The sequence below is a fragment of the Gavia stellata genome, chromosome 20 (genome assembly GCF_030936135.1).
Source record: "Gavia stellata isolate bGavSte3 chromosome 20, bGavSte3.hap2, whole genome shotgun sequence".
NCBI classification, from domain to species: domain Eukaryota; kingdom Metazoa; phylum Chordata; class Aves; order Gaviiformes; family Gaviidae; genus Gavia; species Gavia stellata.
In genome coordinates, this window is record NC_082613.1 from 16,138,189 (window position 1) to 16,153,014 (window position 14,826).

Consider the following 14,826-nt stretch of genomic DNA (forward strand, 5'->3'; position numbering starts at 1 on the left):
TCCCCAGGTGGAGACGCCGGCGTCCATCCCAGGCACAGTGAGAGCAGGTATCTGTGCAGAGCTTCGGGGGGAGCTCACTCTGAGGAGAAAGGGCCCTGGAAAAAGGATCTCAAGGCAAAGAGTAACCCTGTCCTTCAAAGCACGTGAAAACCAGGCACCCTAGGACTGGACCCGTCCCTCCACTAGCCCGGCAGCAAAGCTGGCTAAACGAGACCAAAATGCTAGTTAAGATTCCCTGTAGAACTGGGTCTCGGCGTGACAGAGGCTATAGAAGGGAAGAAGATGAGACAGATTACTGCAGGGAAAATGCCCAGGCACAGTATGCCTGGCTTGAAAGAAGGTCGGCACAAGCAAGCACTTGGGAGTAAACTCTTTATTGCAAGCACAAGGGTGTAAGGTCTGTGTGTGCTGCCTGCTGGCGCTGCCCGGGGGCTCTACACCTCTCTTGCCGCACGCCTCCTCAGGACATCGTCCGCAAGCCTCCCAACTAACGCCCTCGTATCTGACACGGGCTGCTGGGGCTGGCCTCAGACAAGCTTTCCGCGCACGGATCTGCGCCGTGCTCCTGTCTGGGCAGGAGGCTTCGGACCCGCCGGAGGGACGGGCTGCCTGGAAAACTGGGAGCCCATGGAGGGGAGGGCGTCCTCAGCGGGATAGCTGTCCTTTCCACCCGGTGGTGCGGGCGGCTTTGCGACGCGCCTTCCGAAATTCGGTTCGGGGGTCAGTGCAGGCCCAGGTCGACAGATCCGCTCTAACACAGAGGCAACGATCCAGCTTGCCGTGGCCCTTATAGCCAAAGCGCTGCCTAAGGCTGTTGGCTTTGCCTTCATTTCTCTCTCCAACTTCTTCGTCACCGTTCCAAGAACCTCAGCGACAATGGTGCTGGCATACGCGCTCCGTACTGCATGGTGCTGCTGAACTCTGGAGACGGCATTTTGGATGCTCTCCTCGGCAGCCGTGCGACGGAGTCGCAAGACATCAGCAGCGGTTGGATTTGGCGGTGGTTGTAACACAGGCAACTTTGCTCCCTTGCTTGCTTCCAGGCGCTGCTGTTCAGATGCTCTGGGGAATCCTCGTCCTTCTTCCAGGCCCTGCCTTGAGAAGGGCATCTGGGATGGCTGTCTGTTGGGGAGATTCCCCCTGGGAAGCTCCAGGATTTCGGAGTAGTTGCAGCCAGAATCTCGTTCAAACTGAGAAGCTGCAAAGGCCTCCAAGGCGCAGCAAACACTGTCAACAATTTCTCTGGCGAGTTTGTCAAGGGAAGCCTGTGAAGATGCTCTGTCGGCAGCTGCTAGTTCCGTTTGCCCCGATTTCTCTTCCTCGGGTTTGCCCGCTCGGGTGGCTCCTCCGGCAACAGGCCGCTCATTCCGCCTGGCTGCAGGCCCTGGCTCAGACGCTTTGGACGTGCTGGATGGCAATCGCTCCACCAAGCTCTCCAACACGGTCGTAACAAGCTCTTTGGCCACCCGTCTAATTTCCTGCCGGCGATCTGGAGGAGAAGTCTCCGAAGGCTGTGCTCTTCCGGCGCTGCCACACGATCTTCCTCTGAGCCCCAGGGCAGCCCTCCTGGAACCGCAGACAGCCTGATCCCGAGGAGCCTTCACCCTCTCCAGCACTTCCTGCACCACAGTCTTAGCCACCTCTTCAAACTCCTGGGCTTCTGGTGCAGGTGGTTGTTCAAACGCAGCATGGAACACACGCTTTGCAGTGACGTCTGGCTTCCTCTCGGAGTCAGCATCGCCACTCACCCTCCTGGGCAGCCTGGCACCTTCCTGTCCCAACTCAGGTTGGGAGTAGGTTTGGCCTTCGTCCAAAGCTGCTCTCACTCTTCTGCACCGCCCCGATTTCGCGGAGATCTTTTTGCTCTTGGGTGGAGGCGGGCAAGATGGTTTTTGAGGCTGCAGCAGCCGCTCTGCCAGGCGAGAAGGGTCGATTGCTCCCGGCAGTTTGGGGGCATCCTTTAGTTTGGCCAGGTGTTGCCGAAGCCTTTCCTGAAAGGTGACACCAGGTTGTGGCTCGCTGTTGCCAGACAAGCGCCCCTGCCCCTGCGTGCTGAGGCTGCACGCGGGGCCCAGGCCAGCACTCTGCTTCAGCCACGTGACGAGGGCAGAAGAGAAGGGCTTCCCTCAGGACTCTGCCTGCTCGCACAGGACCTTCCTGCCCGTGCCCACCCCAGCAGCCTGCGCTAGCTCAGCTCCGAGCCGGGTAGTCCTTTCCCCGCCACAACGCCCGGCCCAGCAGCACAGCCCTCACCTCTTCTGCACTGACCGCCTCCCCGAGATGCAGCAAGTAAAGCCCCAGCCCTCGCACCGTGCCGCTCATAGGTGTCCGCGAACACTGAGCGTTGCCTACCTCTTCCCGCCTGAACGCTTTCTCTGCCTCCAGCTTGAGCGTGGTCAGATACTGCCTGTACTCATTGAACTCCTTCAGAGTGCAAACCACCTACGGAGAGACGAGAGGAGAAATCACCCAAGCGCTTGTCAAGCCAGCTACGCAGACTTCCTTCCCTGAAGCAGCCCCAAGCCAGCGGGAGGGGAGCTGCTCCTCTGCACACGCTCCCTCTGCGCTCGGGGAACCCCGCTCGGAGGGAAGCCGTTTTATCAGCCCAGCGACGTCCAGACCTACTTTGCCATCGCTGGTGACGTAACCCGCTCTCTTCAGCCTCCGGATGTTGTCTTTGCGGTTGTGGTACTCCTGCAGATGCGGGTCATGCAGGCTGTTGTACTCTGTGCGCAAGAGGCGACAGTAGGGATCTCCCAGGTCAAAGTAGCATGAGGGCCGGTGAAGCTGTAAGAGAGATGTTCCAGATGCTGAACGGGGCAGGAGAGAGCAGCAGGGACGACCGCGCTTCCGAGCTCCGCACGCACACAGGGTGCCTACAGCCATGTCTTTTCCTCTGGCAATTCACTCGGATTGCAAAATGGGATTGCGCTCCCCAGGGGTGCCAAGCTGTCCTTGTGGCAGGGTAAAGGTAGCTGGAAGACCTGACGCCAACACTCTTCTCCATCCAGCTCTGGCCAGCCTGGAGCACTGCTATGGGCAAGTCCTCTTTCTCTCGGCACCACGGAGCCAGGAGCTTCCCTCCACGCCCCGACCCTGTCCGACAGAAGGGCTGCAGGTCCCGCTGGAGAGAGCAGGTGGCCACGAGGACTTCTCTGAATGGCGGGGACCCCGTAAAAGACGAGAGCTTTTCTACCCCTTTCTACTTCCTTTACCTTTTCCCCCAGCTTTGCCCTGCTGAAGACAGGCTTGGAGCCGGGCAGCACAGGGATCTTGACCCCGAGCGGGAGGTCCAGCAGCACAGGGTCCATCAGCCCAGTAGCTCCTTCTCCCAGGTGCTGTCTTCTGTGCCCGAGCTAGGAAGACAGAGACGCTCAGGCGTTAGCTCAATGAGCCTCCTGCACGGCAGTTGCAAGAAAGGGCACGTCCCGAGGCCCCGGAGCAGCCCCGCCATGTCCCAGGCTCCCCGGCTGAGGCCTCTCCATTGGCCCGCTGCTCACCTCTCTCCTCTGTCCCAGTGCACTCAGCAGTGCGTCTGCCTTTCGGACGCCAGCAGTGAGACGGTGCTCCACGGCTCCTTCCGAGCGCTCTCCGGGAGCTGCGAGCCTGCGCTGACTCCTCTCGCTCGAGAGGCACCCAGCTGCGACTGCCCTGGCCGGTCTCCCAGCGAGCGGCTATATAGAGCAACGGCGCATTGTCGCATCGTCGCGTTGTCACATTGCCACCATGTCGCATCACTGCGCTGCCACGCCGCCCTACTGTTTCATCACTGCGTCGAGGTGCCCCCGCCCGGCTGCTGCCCACCGGCCCGTGTCGGGGGCCCGCCTGGAGGCCCGTTTGGACAGGCCCGTGGGCCACCCGCTCCGGCTGACCGGGCTTTGAGAGGTCATCTCCAGAGGCCACTTCCCACCTCACCTGTTCTGTGAGCCTGTGAAGCAAAGCAGGCAACCTCGCCGGCCGGGAAGAAATGCAAGGAACCGCTGCACCAAAGATGCTCGGGTTTTGCTCGGGTTTACCCCTTTTCCTTTTTAGGCCTCTTCCCTGCCACGGGCAAAGCGGCCTCAACTCGGGGAAGCGCACTGAGTTGGATTTTTGGCCCATCGCTGTCAGCATCTAATGCCTGAGTGGCGTCTTGAGAAACACAGACGACAAGCGCAGGCCGAGGGAAACCCCTCTCCTCTCCTTTCCTCAGGCTCCCCTTCGGCCCGGACACCTCTCTGCCCCCTGCCCAGCCTCCCCTGCCCTCGTGGCTGCTGCTCGCTTCTGCTCTCACTTCCTAACGCTTTTTGGCTGGCTTTGGTGAGGTCTCCGATGGCCCGTTCCTCCAGCCCGTCCAGCTCCTGCTGAATGGCAGCCCCACCATCCAGCGCAACGAGTGCGTGCCCCAGCGGTGCATTGCCTGTCCTCCTCAGGTCACTGTGGCAGCGGCAGCTTTTAAACTGCTTTAAAGCTTTTAAACTTTTTAAAGAGGTGCTGCCAGGCCAGCTCGTTAAACAAAGGCAAGAGAGAGAGACTGAGGGAGTTCAGGCCTTAGCTTGACCCACTGCCCACAGCCTCCGGTACCTAGCAGTTCATGTGGGAAGGCCTTCCCGAAGTTAGAGCTAAACAATTTCTGCAGCACACGTCCCTTGTTCCCTGTGTCCCAGGGCTGTGAGTGCCCCTCGAGGTGCCTGCTGTAGGCTACCTGCAGCTGGTGTTACTTTCTCTCTGCAGGTGGGCAGAGTCTTAAGCCAAAGCCTCGAGAGGTTTTTGTGGGTGGGCCAGGCTCCGTTTCCTGCTCTCGGGGGATTTTTATGGTACCCCTCGAGGCGAATCAAACACGTGCTTGTGCTTAAATATATGCTAAAAAAAAATAAAAATTAACGCCCAATGCATTGGGCAGAGTCCTGCTGCGCTAAGCGGTTCTACATGGAGTCTGCAAAGATGCGTCACAAGCAGATTCCTTACATCCACTTGCACCAGTACCCATCCCACGAGCGGTTTGCATGGGGCACCTCAGCCAGGCCGTGGGCCGCGGGTCCATCTCCCGCACCAGCTCTGCTGCCCAGAGGTGGCCCCTGAGAGCTCCCGTTCCAGGATGGCTACAAGACAGTGCCGAGGCTGCTTCCTATCACCCAGGGAAAGGACAGTCCCTTGCAGGGAGTCCTTCTGTCTCTGGCATCCCTGCTTCCAGCCAGTTTAACCCCTTCTTGCCGTGGGGCCTTCTTGCCCTCCGTGCCAGATCATGCCTCGGTCACAGATTGCCACTGCTGAGCAGCTGCAGTTTGAATTTCCCCTTCTCTGTCAACCATTTGACTTGTCTCCTGGTGGGACTGAAGGCCTCCCTTCCCCAGGGGATGCTGCATGGGAGACCGTCAAAGGCCCAGCCTGCGGCACAGCAGGGTAGTGAGTTCCCGTTAGAGAGGGGGTTGGCTCCCACCGCTCCCCTGTGGCTGAGCCCTGGCACGGGCTGCTCGAACCTGCTCACGTGCACGATTCTGGGCCTCCACAATATACCTGCGTCCCTCCTCAGGACAGACGAGGCCCAAACGACATGTGGCAGAGCGGTCCCCAGGTGGAGACGCCGGCGTCCATCCCAGGCACAGTGAGAGCAGGTATCTGTGCAGAGCTTCGGGGGGAGCTCACTCTGAGGAGAAAGGGCCCTGGAAAAAGGATCTCAAGGCAAAGAGTAACCCTGTCCTTCAAAGCACGTGAAAACCAGGCACCCTAGGACTGGACCCGTCCCTCCACTAGCCCGGCAGCAAAGCTGGCTAAACGAGACCAAAATGCTAGTTAAGATTCCCTGTAGAACTGGGTCTCGGCGTGACAGAGGCTATAGAAGGGAAGAAGATGAGACAGATTACTGCAGGGAAAATGCCCAGGCACAGTATGCCTGGCTTGAAAGAAGGTCGGCACAAGCAAGCACTTGGGAGTAAACTCTTTATTGCAAGCACAAGGGTGTAAGGTCTGTGTGTGCTGCCTGCTGGCGCTGCCCGGGGGCTCTACACCTCTCTTGCCGCACGCCTCCTCAGGACATCGTCCGCAAGCCTCCCAACTAACGCCCTCGTATCTGACACGGGCTGCTGGGGCTGGCCTCAGACAAGCTTTCCGCGCACGGATCTGCGCCGTGCTCCTGTCTGGGCAGGAGGCTTCGGACCCGCCGGAGGGACGGGCTGCCTGGAAAACTGGGAGCCCATGGAGGGGAGGGCATCCTCAGCGGGATAGCTGTCCTTTCCACCCGGTGGTGCGGGCGGCTTTGCGACGCGCCTTCCGAAATTCGGTTCGGGGGTCAGTGCAGGCCCAGGTCGACAGATCCGCTCTAACACAGAGGCAACGATCCAGCTTGCCGTGGCCCTTATAGCCAAAGCGCTGCCTAAGGCTGTTGGCTTTGCCTTCATTTCTCTCTCCAACTTCTTCGTCACCGTTCCAAGAACCTCAGCGACAATGGTGCTGGCATACGCGCTCCGTACTGCATGGTGCTGCTGAACTCTGGAGACGGCATTTTGGATGCTCTCCTCGGCAGCCGTGCGACGGAGTCGCAAGACATCAGCAGCGGTTGGATTTGGCGGTGGTTGTAACACAGGCAACTTTGCTCCCTTGCTTGCTTCCAGGCGCTGCTGTTCAGATGCTCTGGGGAATCCTCGTCCTTCTTCCAGGCCCTGCCTTGAGAAGGGCATCTGGGATGGCTGTCTGTTGGGGAGATTCCCCCTGGGAAGCTCCAGGATTTCGGAGTAGTTGCAGCCAGAATCTCGTTCAAACTGAGAAGCTGCAAAGGCCTCCAAGGTGCAGCAAACACTGTCAACAATTTCTCTGGCGAGTTTGTCAAGGGAAGCCTGTGAAGATGCTCTGTCGGCAGCTGCTAGTTCCGTTTGCCCCGATTTCTCTTCCTCGGGTTTGCCCGCTCGGGTGGCTCCTCCGGCAACAGGCCGCTCATTCCGCCTGGCTGCAGGCCCTGGCTCAGACGCTTTGGACGTGCTGGATGGCAATCGCTCCACCAAGCTCTCCAACACGGTCGTAACAAGCTCTTTGGCCACCCGTCTAATTTCCTGCCGGCGATCTGGAGGAGAAGTCTCCGAAGGCTGTGCTCTTCCGGCGCTGCCACACGATCTTCCTCTGAGCCCCAGGGCAGCCCTCCTGGAACCGCAGACAGCCTGATCCCGAGGAGCCTTCACCCTCTCCAGCACTTCCTGCACCACAGTCTTAGCCACCTCTTCAAACTCCTGGGCTTCTGGTGCAGGTGGTTGTTCAAACGCAGCATGGAACACACGCTTTGCAGTGACGTCTGGCTTCCTCTCGGAGTCAGCATCGCCACTCACCCTCCTGGGCAGCCTGGCACCTTCCTGTCCCAACTCAGGTTGGGAGTAGGTTTGGCCTTCGTCCAAAGCTGCTCTCACTCTTCTGCACCGCCCCGATTTCGCGGAGATCTTTTTGCTCTTGGGTGGAGGCGGGCAAGATGGTTTTTGAGGCTGCAGCAGCCGCTCTGCCAGGCGAGAAGGGTCGATTGCTCCCGGCAGTTTGGGGGCATCCTTTAGTTTGGCCAGGTGTTGCCGAAGCCTTTCCTGAAAGGTGACACCAGGTTGTGGCTCGCTGTTGCCAGACAAGCGCCCCTGCCCCTGCGTGCTGAGGCTGCACGCGGGGCCCAGGCCAGTACTCTGCTTCAGCCACGTGACGAGGGCAGAAGAGAAGGGCTTCCCTCAGGACTCTGCCTGCTCGCACAGGACCTTCCTGCCCGTGCCCACCCCAGCAGCCTGCGCTAGCTCAGCTCCGAGCCGGGTAGTCCTTTCCCCGCCACAACGCCCGGCCCAGCAGCACAGCCCTCACCTCTTCTGCACTGACCGCCTCCCCGAGATGCAGCAAGTAAAGCCCCAGCCCTCGCACCGTGCCGCTCATAGGTGTCCGCGAACACTGAGCGTTGCCTACCTCTTCCCGCCTGAACGCTTTCTCTGCCTCCAGCTTGAGCGTGGTCAGATACTGCCTGTACTCATTGAACTCCTTCAGAGTGCAAACCACCTACGGAGAGACGAGAGGAGAAATCACCCAAGCGCTTGTCAAGCCAGCTACGCAGACTTCCTTCCCTGAAGCAGCCCCAAGCCAGCGGGAGGGGAGCTGCTCCTCTGCACACGCTCCCTCTGCGCTCGGGGAACCCCGCTCGGAGGGAAGCCGTTTTATCAGCCCAGCGACGTCCAGACCTACTTTGCCATCGCTGGTGACGTAACCCGCTCTCTTCAGCCTCCGGATGTTGTCTTTGCGGTTGTGGTACTCCTGCAGATGCGGGTCATGCAGGCTGTTGTACTCTGTGCGCAAGAGGCGACAGTAGGGATCTCCCAGGTCAAAGTAGCATGAGGGCCGGTGAAGCTGTAAGAGAGATGTTCCAGATGCTGAACGGGGCAGGAGAGAGCAGCAGGGACGACCGCGCTTCCGAGCTCCGCACGCACACAGGGTGCCTACAGCCATGTCTTTTCCTCTGGCAATTCACTCGGATTGCAAAATGGGATTGCGCTCCCCAGGGGTGCCAAGCTGTCCTTGTGGCAGGGTAAAGGTAGCTGGAAGACCTGACGCCAACACTCTTCTCCATCCAGCTCTGGCCAGCCTGGAGCACTGCTATGGGCAAGTCCTCTTTCTCTCGGCACCACGGAGCCAGGAGCTTCCCTCCACGCCCCGACCCTGTCCGACAGAAGGGCTGCAGGTCCCGCTGGAGAGAGCAGGTGGCCACGAGGACTTCTCTGAATGGCGGGGACCCCGTAAAAGACGAGAGCTTTTCTACCCCTTTCTACTTCCTTTACCTTTTCCCCCAGCTTTGCCCTGCTGAAGACAGGCTTGGAGCCGGGCAGCACAGGGATCTTGACCCCGAGCGGGAGGTCCAGCAGCACAGGGTCCATCAGCCCAGTAGCTCCTTCTCCCAGGTGCTGTCTTCTGTGCCCGAGCTAGGAAGACAGAGACGCTCAGGCGTTAGCTCAATGAGCCTCCTGCACGGCAGTTGCAAGAAAGGGCACGTCCCGAGGCCCCGGAGCAGCCCCGCCATGTCCCAGGCTCCCCGGCTGAGGCCTCTCCATTGGCCCGCTGCTCACCTCTCTCCTCTGTCCCAGTGCACTCAGCAGTGCGTCTGCCTTTCGGACGCCAGCAGTGAGACGGTGCTCCACGGCTCCTTCCGAGCGCTCTCCGGGAGCTGCGAGCCTGCGCTGACTCCTCTCGCTCGAGAGGCACCCAGCTGCGACTGCCCTGGCCGGTCTCCCAGCGAGCGGCTATATAGAGCAACGGCGCATTGTCGCATCGTCGCGTTGTCACATTGCCACCATGTCGCATCACTGCGCTGCCACGCCGCCCTACTGTTTCATCACTGCGTCGAGGTGCCCCCGCCCGGCTGCTGCCCACCGGCCCGTGTCGGGGGCCCGCCTGGAGGCCCGTTTGGACAGGCCCGTGGGCCACCCGCTCCGGCTGACCGGGCTTTGAGAGGTCATCTCCAGAGGCCACTTCCCACCTCACCTGTTCTGTGAGCCTGTGAAGCAAAGCAGGCAACCTCGCCGGCCGGGAAGAAATGCAAGGAACCGCTGCACCAAAGATGCTCGGGTTTTGCTCGGGTTTACCCCTTTTCCTTTTTAGGCCTCTTCCCTGCCACGGGCAAAGCGGCCCCAACTCGGGGAAGCGCACTGAGTTGGATTTTTGGCCCATCGCTGTCAGCATCTAATGCCTGAGTGGCGTCTTGAGAAACACAGACGACAAGCGCAGGCCGAGGGAAACCCCTCTCCTCTCCTTTCCTCAGGCTCCCCTTCGGCCCGGACACCTCTCTGCCCCCTGCCCAGCCTCCCCTGCCCTCGTGGCTGCTGCTCGCTTCTGCTCTCACTTCCTAACGCTTTTTGGCTGGCTTTGGTGAGGTCTCCGATGGCCCGTTCCTCCAGCCCGTCCAGCTCCTGCTGAATGGCAGCCCCACCGTCCAGCGCAACGAGTGCGTGCCCCAGCGGTGCATTGCCTGTCCTCCTCAGGTCACTGTGGCAGCGGCAGCTTTTAAACTGCTTTAAAGCTTTTAAACTTTTTAAAGAGGTGCTGCCAGGCCAGCTCGTTAAACAAAGGCAAGAGAGAGAGACTGAGGGAGTTCAGGCCTTAGCTTGACCCACTGCCCACAGCCTCCGGTACCTAGCAGTTCATGTGGGAAGGCCTTCCCGAAGTTAGAGCTAAACAATTTCTGCAGCACACGTCCCTTGTTCCCTGTGTCCCAGGGCTGTGAGTGCCCCTCGAGGTGCCTGCTGTAGGCTACCTGCAGCTGGTGTTACTTTCTCTCTGCAGGTGGGCAGAGTCTTAAGCCAAAGCCTCGAGAGGTTTTTGTGGGTGGGCCAGGCTCCGTTTCCTGCTCTCGGGGGATTTTTATGGTACCCCTCGAGGCGAATCAAACACGTGCTTGTGCTTAAATATATGCTAAAAAAAAATAAAAATTAACGCCCAATGCATTGGGCAGAGTCCTGCTGCGCTAAGCGGTTCTACATGGAGTCTGCAAAGATGCGTCACAAGCAGATTCCTTACATCCACTTGCACCAGTACCCATCCCACGAGCGGTTTGCATGGGGCACCTCAGCCAGGCCGTGGGCCGCGGGTCCATCTCCCGCACCAGCTCTGCTGCCCAGAGGTGGCCCCTGAGAGCTCCCGTTCCAGGATGGCTACAAGACAGTGCCGAGGCTGCTTCCTATCACCCAGGGAAAGGACAGTCCCTTGCAGGGAGTCCTTCTGTCTCTGGCATCCCTGCTTCCAGCCAGTTTAACCCCTTCTTGCCGTGGGGCCTTCTTGCCCTCCGTGCCAGATCATGCCTCGGTCACAGATTGCCACTGCTGAGCAGCTGCAGTTTGAATTTCCCCTTCTCTGTCAACCATTTGACTTGTCTCCTGGTGGGACTGAAGGCCTCCCTTCCCCAGGGGATGCTGCATGGGAGACCGTCAAAGGCCCAGCCTGCGGCACAGCAGGGTAGTGAGTTCCCGTTAGAGAGGGGGTTGGCTCCCACCGCTCCCCTGTGGCTGAGCCCTGGCACGGGCTGCTCGAACCTGCTCACGTGCACGATTCTGGGCCTCCACAATATACCTGCGTCCCTCCTCAGGACAGACGAGGCCCAAACGACATGTGGCAGAGCGGTCCCCAGGTGGAGACGCCGGCGTCCATCCCAGGCACAGTGAGAGCAGGTATCTGTGCAGAGCTTCGGGGGGAGCTCACTCTGAGGAGAAAGGGCCCTGGAAAAAGGATCTCAAGGCAAAGAGTAACCCTGTCCTTCAAAGCACGTGAAAACCAGGCACCCTAGGACTGGACCCGTCCCTCCACTAGCCCGGCAGCAAAGCTGGCTAAACGAGACCAAAATGCTAGTTAAGATTCCCTGTAGAACTGGGTCTCGGCGTGACAGAGGCTATAGAAGGGAAGAAGATGAGACAGATTACTGCAGGGAAAATGCCCAGGCACAGTATGCCTGGCTTGAAAGAAGGTCGGCACAAGCAAGCACTTGGGAGTAAACTCTTTATTGCAAGCACAAGGGTGTAAGGTCTGTGTGTGCTGCCTGCTGGCGCTGCCCGGGGGCTCTACACCTCTCTTGCCGCACGCCTCCTCAGGACATCGTCCGCAAGCCTCCCAACTAACGCCCTCGTATCTGACACGGGCTGCTGGGGCTGGCCTCAGACAAGCTTTCCGCGCACGGATCTGCGCCGTGCTCCTGTCTGGGCAGGAGGCTTCGGACCCGCCGGAGGGACGGGCTGCCTGGAGAACTGGGAGCCCATGGAGGGGAGGGCGTCCTCAGCGGGATAGCTGTCCTTTCCACCTGGTGGTGCGGGCGGCTTTGCGACGCGCCTTCCGAAATTCGGTTCGGGGGTCAGTGCAGGCCCAGGTCGACAGATCCGCTCTAACACAGAGGCAACGATCCAGCTTGCCGTGGCCCTTATAGCCAAAGCGCTGCCTAAGGCTGTTGGCTTTGCCTTCATTTCTCTCTCCAACTTCTTCGTCACCGTTCCAAGAACCTCAGCGACAATGGTGCTGGCATACGCGCTCCGCACTGCATGGTGCTGCTGAACTCTGGAGACGTCATTTTGGATGCTCTCCTCGGCAGCCGTGCGACGGAGTCGCAAGACATCAGCAGCGGTTGGATTTGGCAGTGGTTGTAACACAGGCAACTTTGCTCCCTTGCTTGCTTCCAGGCGCTGCTGTTCAGATGCTCTGGGGAATCCTCGTCCTTCTTCCAGGCCCTGCCTTGAGAAGGGCATCTGGGATGGCTGTCTGTTGGGGAGATTCCCCCTGGGAAGCTCCAGGATTTCGGAGTAGTTGCAGCCAGAATCTCGTTCAAACTGAGAAGCTGCAAAGGCCTCCAAGGCGCAGCAAACACTGTCAACAATTTCTCTGGCGAGTTTGTCAAGGGAAGCCTGTGAAGATGCTCTGTCGGCAGCTGCTAGTTCCGTTTGCCCCGATTTCTCTTCCTCGGGTTTGCCCCCTCGGGTGGCTTCTCTGGCAACAGACCGCTCATTCCGCCTGGCTGCAGGCCCTGGCTCAGACGCTTTGGACGTGCTGGATGGCAATCGCTCCACCAAGCTCTCCAACACGGTCGTAACAAGCTCTTTGGCCACCCGTCTAATTTCCTGCCGGCGATCTGGAGGAGAAGTCTCCGAAGGCTGTGCTCTTCCGGCGCTGCCACACGATCTTCCTCTGAGCCCCAGGGCAGCCCTCCTGGAACCGCAGACAGCCTGATCCCGAGGAGCCTTCACCCTCTCCAACAGTTCCTGCACCACAGTCTTAGCCACCTCTTCAAACTCCTGGGCTTCTGGTGCAGGTGGTTGTTCAAACGCAGCATGGAACACACGCTTTGCAGTGACGTCTGGCTTCCTCTCGGAGTCAGCATCGCCACTCACCCTCCTGGGCAGCCTGGCACCTTCCTGTCCCAACTCAGGTTGGGAGTAGGTTTGGCCTTCGTCCAAAGCTGCTCTCACTCTTCTGCACCGCCCCGATTTCGCGGAGATCTTTTTGCTCTTGGGTGGAGGCGGGCAAGACGGTTTTTGAGGCTGCAGCAGCCGCTCTGCCAGGCGAGAAGGGTCGATTGCTCCCGGCAGTTTGGGGGCATCCTTTAGTTTGGCCAGGTGTTGCCGAAGCCTTTCCTGAAAGGTGACACCAGGTTGTGGCTCGCTGTTGCCAGACAAGCGCCCCTGCCCCTGCGTGCTGAGGCTGCACGCGGGGCCCAGGCCAGCACTCTGCTTCAGCCACGTGACGAGGGCAGAAGAGAAGGGCTTCCCTCAGGACTCTGCCTGCTCGCACAGGACCTTCCTGCCCGTGCCCACCCCAGCAGCCTGCGCTAGCTCAGCTCCGAGCCGGGCAGTCCTTTCCCCGCCACAACGCCCGGCCCAGCAGCACAGCCCTCACCTCTTCTGCACTGACCGCCTCCCCGAGATGCAGCAAGTAAAGCCCCAGCCCTCGCACCGTGCCGCTCATAGGTGTCCGCGAACACTGAGCGTTGCCTACCTCTTCCCGCCTGAACGCTTTCTCTGCCTCCAGCTTGAGCGTGGTCAGATACTGCCTGTACTCATTGAACTCCTTCAGAGTGCAAACCACCTACGGAGAGACGAGAGGAGAAATCACCCAAGCGCTTGTCAAGCCAGCTACGCAGACTTCCTTCCCCGAAGCAGCCCCAAGCCAGTGGGAGGGGAGCTGCTCCTCTGCACACGCTCCCTCTGCGCTCGGGGAACCCCGCTCGGAGGGAAGCCGTTTTATCAGCCCAGCGACGTCCAGACCTACTTTGCCATCGCTGGTGACGTAACCCGCTCTTTTCAGCCTCCGGATGTTGTCTTTGCGGTTGTGGTACTCCTGCAGATGCGGGTCATGCAGGCTGTTGTACTCTGTGCGCAAGAGGCGACAGTAGGGATCTCCCAGGTCAAAGTAGCATGAGGGCCGGTGAAGCTGTAAGAGAGATGTTCCAGATGCTGAACGGGGCAGGAGAGAGCAGCAGGGACGACCGCGCTTCCGAGCTCCGCACGCACACAGGGTGCCTACAGCCATGTCTTTTCCTCTGGCAATTCACTCGGATTGCAAAATGGGATTGCGCTCCCCAGGGGTGCCAAGCTGTCCTTGTGGCAAGGTAAAGGTAGTTGGAAGACCTGACGCCAACACTCTTCTCCATCCAGCTCTGGCCAGCCTGGAGCACTGCTATGGGCAAGTCCTCTTTCTCTCGGCACCACGGAGCCAGGAGCTTCCCTCCACGCCCCGACCCTGTCCGACAGAAGGGCTGCAGGTCCCGCTGGAGAGAGCAGGTGGCCACGAGGACTTCTCTGAATGGCGGGGACCCCGTAAAAGACGAGAGCTTTTCTACCCCTTTCTACTTCCTTTACCTTTTCCCCCAGCTTTGCCCTGCTGAAGACAGGCTTGGAGCCGGGCAGCACAGGGATCTTGACCCCGAGCGGGAGGTCCAGCAGCACAGGGTCCATCAGCCCAGTAGCTCCTTCTCCCAGGTGCTGTCTTCTGTGCCCGAGCTAGGAAGACAGAGACGCTCAGGCGTTAGCTCAATGAGCCTCCTGCACGGCAGTTGCAAGAAAGGGCACGTCCCGAGGCCCCGGAGCAGCCCCGCCATGTCCCAGGCTCCCCGGCTGAGGCCTCTCCATTGGCCCGCTGCTCACCTCTCTCCTCTGTCCCAGTGCACTCAGCAGTGCGTCTGCCTTTCGGACGCCAGCGGTGAGACGGTGCTCCACGGCTCCTTCCGAGCGCTCTCCGGGAGCTGCGAGCCTGCGCTGACTCCTCTCGCTCGAGAGGCACCCAGCTGCGACTGCCCTGGCTGGTCTCCCAGCGAGCGGCTATATAGAGCAACGGCGCATTGTCGCATTGTCGCGTTGTCACATTGCCACCATGTCG